The 5,846-nt window shown below is 44.8% G+C and overlaps 1 non-coding gene across 1 annotated transcript; it reads right to left on the bottom strand.

Annotated features, from left to right (window-relative positions):
* Positions 1-446: 446 nt before the first annotated feature.
* Positions 447-696, bottom strand: LOC121277540. The gene has a single exon (XR_005942911.1). It is a non-coding gene; the product is annotated as a small nucleolar RNA SNORA53 (small nucleolar RNA).
* Between the last annotated feature and the right edge of the window lie 5,150 nt (positions 697-5,846).

The raw sequence follows: 5,846 nt of genomic DNA, 5'->3' as shown, positions 1-5,846 counted from the left end.
GATTTCTCCTTAACTCCCCCCAGAAGCCTGTCACACTGTGAGCCAACTGGTCTCACTGCAATCCATCTTTCACATGAGGATTTCCAATTTCCACTCTCCACTCTCCAAGACCTTGCCTTGGAATCTTCTGTTCCAAACCAATGCTTTCTCTCAGTTGCCTTTCACAAGGGTTCACCTCCATGATTTTGAACTCTCCTTCCGATGTTCCTCTCCCCGGGTCACCACATGCATTCAAGCTGTCTTCCATGCCCTCTCTCTCATCGATTCAGCTATCAAAAGTACACCACTAGTTTACATACCCATGGCAAAGAGTTATAGACCTTCAGTTATCTCTTTGGACCTTCTTGCTTCTTGCAAGCTGTTCTCGCTTTAATCTGCTTTTTGCAGCTTTTGGCTCTTTAAATCACACTTCATTGCAATATTTAAATCAGATGGAGTTTGGTAAACGTGTCCACACAGCAGCAAAGTCCTGATGGCAGCAACAGCCTGGAGTCACAGGTTGTTCACATCAGAATTGTGGGGTTACCGTGCAGGTATATTACTTTAACATGCCAATGACTCAAGTACCTTTGACTGTACAACCACAAGTTGGTGACTGTCACCTGCCAGCCCACTGGAGAACCTAACACCAGGGTGCAGAGATCTACCAGCAAGGCAGAACAGATACATCCCAAAGGTGGAGCTAAGGAGCATGTGTTTTCTTTAAAAACTGTCCCAAACAAGTCTCCATTTACTAGCATTCAAATTTTCTCTCAGCCCCTCACTCTTAACTTCATTAACAGGACCTTTTCCAGGTTCCTGTCCTTCCTTGGGGTTTCTCTTGTTCCCATCTCACTCCTTTCATCTTGGGACCTTTTGTTTCTTTGGGGCCCTGGGGTCCTGGCTTCAAATTGAGCTTAAAACTGCTGTTTCTTTAGTGTTTCTGTATTTCTGTGGGAGGGATATGCCTCTCTGGACCCCTGTTGCTAGGCAACAGCCAGTTTTCTACTCTTGTTTGTTTACCTTAGCTGCAACAGTCATTAAATAATGCATTAGAAATTAGAAATGATGCATTAGAAATTCACTTTTTAAAGTGAATCTAAAACTCAATTTGATCTTTTCTTAAGACACAAATGCAGAAATATAAATCAAACTTAAACATTAAAGTTAAAACTCATTCCTGACACCTACAAATACCAATATTTGTATGGTGGGGAGGTGATGGCGTAGTGGTATTGTCAGTAGACTAGTAATCCAGAGATCCAGGGAATTCTCTTGGGACCTGGGTTTGAATCCCACCATGGCAGATGGGGGAATTTGAATTCAATAAAAAAATCTGGAAATAAAAGTCTAATAAAACCATTGTCGATTGTTGTAAAAACCCATCTAGTTCACTAATGCTGGCTTACATGTGATTCCAGACCCACAGCAATGTGGTTGACTCTGACATGGCCTAGCAAGCCATTCAGTTGTAACAAACCGCTACAAAGACATGAAAAAGGAATGAAACCGGAGGGACCTGGCATCACCCCAGGCACTGGAAATGTCAATGGCAATCGCAGTCCTGTCGACCCTGCAAAGGGGGCTAGTGCCAAAATTGGGAGAGCTGTCTCACAGACTAGTCAAGCAACAGCCTGACATAGTCATCCTCACGAATGACTGTGTCAGGCTGTTGCAGATAATGTCTCAGACTCCACCATCACCATCCCTGGATATGTCCTGTCCCACCGGCAGGACAGGACCAGCAGGGGTGGTGGGACAGTGGTATACACCACAGTCCTCAACATCGACTCCGGACCCATGAAGTCTCATGGCATCAAGCCAAACATGGGCAAGGAAACCTGGGCTGATTGCCACCTACCACCCTCCCTCAGCTGATGAATCAGTGCTCCTCCATGTTGAACATCACATGCCAGGAGCATACCTGATGAAGCTATAACATTTGAGTGCCAAACGGCATAAGCAGCAAGTGATAGACAGAGCTAAGCGATCCCACAACCAACGGATCAGATTTAAGCTCTGCAGTCCTGCCACATCCAATCGTGAATGGTGGTGGACAATTAAACAACTCACAGGAGGAGGAGGCTCCACAAATATCCCCATCCTCAACAATGGGGGGAGCCCAGGACATCAGTGCAAAAGATGAGGCCGAAGCATTCGTAACGATCTTCAGCCAGCAATGCCGAGTGGATGATCCATCTCAGCCTCCTCCGGGGGTCCCCAGCATCACAGATCTTCAGCCAATTTGATTCATTCCAAGAAATGGCTGAAGGCACTGGATGTTGCAAAGGCTATGGGCCCTGACAATATTCCAGCAACAGTACTGAATAGACTTGTGCTCCAGAACTTGCTGCGCCCCTATCCAAGATGTTCCAGTGCAGCTACAACACTGGCATCTATGTGGAAAATTGCCCAGATATGTCCTGTACACAAAAAGCAAGATAAATCCAACCCAGCCAATTACCGCTCCATCAGACTACTCTCAATCATCAGTAAAGTAATGGAAGGGATCATCAACACTGCTATCAAGCAGCACTTGCTTAACAATAACCTGCTCACTGATGCCCAGTCTGGGTTCCGCCAGGGCCATTCAGCTCCTTACCTCATTACAGCCTTAGTTCAAACATGGAGAAAAGAGCTGATCACTCGAAGTGAGGTGAGAATGACTGCCCTTGACATCAAGGCATCACTTGACAGAGTGTGGCATCAAGGAGCCCTAACAAAACTGGCGTCAATGGGAATTAGTGGGTAAACTCTTCACTGTTTGGAGTCATACCTAGCACAAAGGAAGATAGTTGTGGTGGTTGGAGGTCAGTCATCTCAGGTGCAGCAGTTCCTCAGGGTAGTGTCCTAGGCCCAACCATCTTCAGCTGCTTTACTAATGACCTTCCTTCCACAATAAGGTCAGAAGTGGGGATGTTCGCTGATGATTGCACACTGTTTAGCACCATTTGCGGCTCCTCAGATACTGAATCAGTCCATGTCCAAATGCAACAAGACTTGGACAATATCCAGGCTAGGGCTGACAAGTGGCAAGTGACATTCACACCACACAAGTGTCAGGCAAATGACCATCCCCAACAAGAGAGAATCCAACCATTGCCCCTTGATGTTCAATGGCATTACCATCACTGAATCCCCCACTATCAACATCCTGGAGGGTTAACATTGACCAAAAACTGAACTGGACTAGTCATATAAATACTGTGGCTACAAGAGCAGGTCAGAGGTTAGGAATTGTGCAATAAGTAACTCACCTCCTGACTCCTTAAAGCCTGTCCACCATCTACAAGGCACAAGTCAGGAATGTGATGGAATACTCCCCACTTGCCTGGATGAGTGCAGCTCCAACAACACTGAAGAAGCTTGGCATCATCCAGGACAAAGCAGCCGGCTTGATTGGCACCCCATCCACAAACATTCACTCCCTCCACCACCGACACACAGCAGCAGCAGTGTGAACCATCCATAAAATGCACTGCAGGAATTCACCAAGGCTCCTTAGACAGCAACTTCCAAACCCATGAACACTACCACCTAGTGGTGCAGTAGGTAAATGGGAACACCACCACCAAGTGTCCTCCAAATCACTCACCATTCTGACTTGGAAATATATTGCCGTTCCTTCACTGTCGCTGGGTCAAAATCCTGGAACTCCCTTCCTAAGAGCATGGTGGGTGTACCTACACCACATGGACTGCAGTACTTCAGGAAGGCAGCTCACCACCACTTTCTCAAGGGCTACTAGGGATGGGCAATAAATGTTGGCCCAGCCAGCGAAGCCCATATCCCGTGAATGAATAAAAAAATATATAACTTACTTAAACTATCTCTATTTCCTAACAAAGGACAAATCAGACAATCATAGCTACAACTTTGGATCCCAATTGCTGACTCATCTCTTCAAGCTGCAAACCTGGGAGCAAAGTATTTGCTAATTAAAGAAATTAATTTGTCAGCATGCTCGAAAGGCCCCAGATGTCCTGGGTCAGAGAACTTGGAATGAGAAAACACCTTCTGGCCAAACAAACCTGTTTCTCTCACAATCTATAGGCAACTACCAAAATCAGGGAATTCCCACTGCTGACCACCCGAGATCTCCGAAAACTCATTCTAGTCCCCATGTGAATGAAGCAGGGCCGTATAACCTTCATGCCCTTTGCTGACAGGCATTGATTTGGGTTAAATTTTAAGATATCAATTGACACAGATTTACCCAGTTTTACTGGTAATCTGTCCCACATATCCATTGCCCTGCCGGGCCTGACAAAATTTTATCAATCTCAGTTTTTAAATTGTGGCCCAGATCTTGGTTTCAGGGTCAGAAGCCCTATTTCCGAACCCCTATTTCCCAATACCGACCCCTAGGGAACTCCTCGACAAACCTTCTTCCAGCCCGAAAAATATCCATTAACCATTACTCGCTGTTTCCTGTTATTCAGCCAATTTTGTATCCACGTTGCTACTGTCCCTTTTATTCCAATGGCTATAACTTTTCTCACAGGTCTGTTGTGTGGCACTGTATCGAATGCCTTTTGGAAATCCAGGTACACCACATTCACAGTATTACCCTCATCAACTCTCTCTGTTACCTCATCAAAAAATTCCTGCAACTTAGTTAAACACAATTTTCCCTTAATAAATCCATGCTAGATCTCCCTGATCAACCCATGTTTTTCCATGTGACTATTATTTCAATCCCAAATAATTGTTTCTAGAATGTTGCCCACCACTGAAGTTAAACTGACTGGTCTCTAATTGCTGGGCTTACCTTTACAACCTTTTTTGAACAAGGGTGTAATATTTGCATTCTCCAGCCCTCTGGCACCTCCCTTGAGTCTAGAAAGACTGAAAGATTATGACTAGTGTCACTGTAATTTCTACTCTCACTTCCTTCAATATTCTTGGATGCTTCTCGTCCAGTCCTGGTGCCTTTTCAACTTTAAGTACCGACAGTTTATCCAATATCTCCTCCCTGTTAATTTGAACCCTTCTAGTGACAGAGTTTCCTGCTCTGTCACCATGGCCTTGGTAACATCTGCTTCCTTGGTAAAGACAGATACAAAGTATTCATTTAACACCTCAGCCATGCCCCTGCCTCCATGTGTAAATCCCCTCTAGGTCCCTAATTGCCCTACTCCTCCTTTCACCGCCCTCTTACTATTTATTTTCCAATAGAAGACTTTGGGATCCCCCTTTATGTTGGCTGCCAGTCTTTTCTCATATAATCCCTCTTTGCTTCTCTAATATGCTTTTTCATCTCTCCTCTGAACCTTCCGTATTCCCTGTGTTCTCAACTGTATTTTCTACCTGACACCTGTCATAAGCACACTTTTTCTATTTTATCTTAATTTTTATCTCCTTTTTCATCCAGGGAGCTCTGGATTTGTTTGCCCTACCTTTCCCTTTTGAGGGTATATCCCTGAACCATTTCTTCTTTGAAGGTAGCCCTTTGTTCAGCAACAGGTTTTCCCGCCAACCTTTGGGTCCAGTCTATCCGGCCTAGCTCCACTCTTGTCCCATTGAAGTCGGCTCTCCCTCATTTAATTATTCTTACTCTAGACTCATTGTCCTTTTCTACCATCATCCTAAATCTTATGATACAACGATCACTATCTCCTAAATGTTCCCCAACTGACACTTGATCTACTTGGCTCACCTCATTTCCAAGAACCAGGTCTAGCAGTGCCTCCTTTCTTGTTGGACTGGACACATACAGCTGTAGAAAATTCTCCTGAACACACACTGGGAACTCTTGTTCTTCTCTACCCTTTACACTACCTCTATCCCAGTCCATATTCAGGTAATTAAAATCTCCCATTATAACTACACTATAATGTTTGCCTCTCTCTGTAATTTCCCTGCAG

Source organism: Carcharodon carcharias, chromosome 4, assembly GCF_017639515.1.
Source record: "Carcharodon carcharias isolate sCarCar2 chromosome 4, sCarCar2.pri, whole genome shotgun sequence".
In the NCBI taxonomy this organism is placed as follows: Eukaryota; Metazoa; Chordata; class Chondrichthyes; order Lamniformes; family Lamnidae; genus Carcharodon; species Carcharodon carcharias.
Note: the sequence above shows the minus strand (reverse complement) of the source record. Positions and strands in the feature narration are given on the sequence as shown.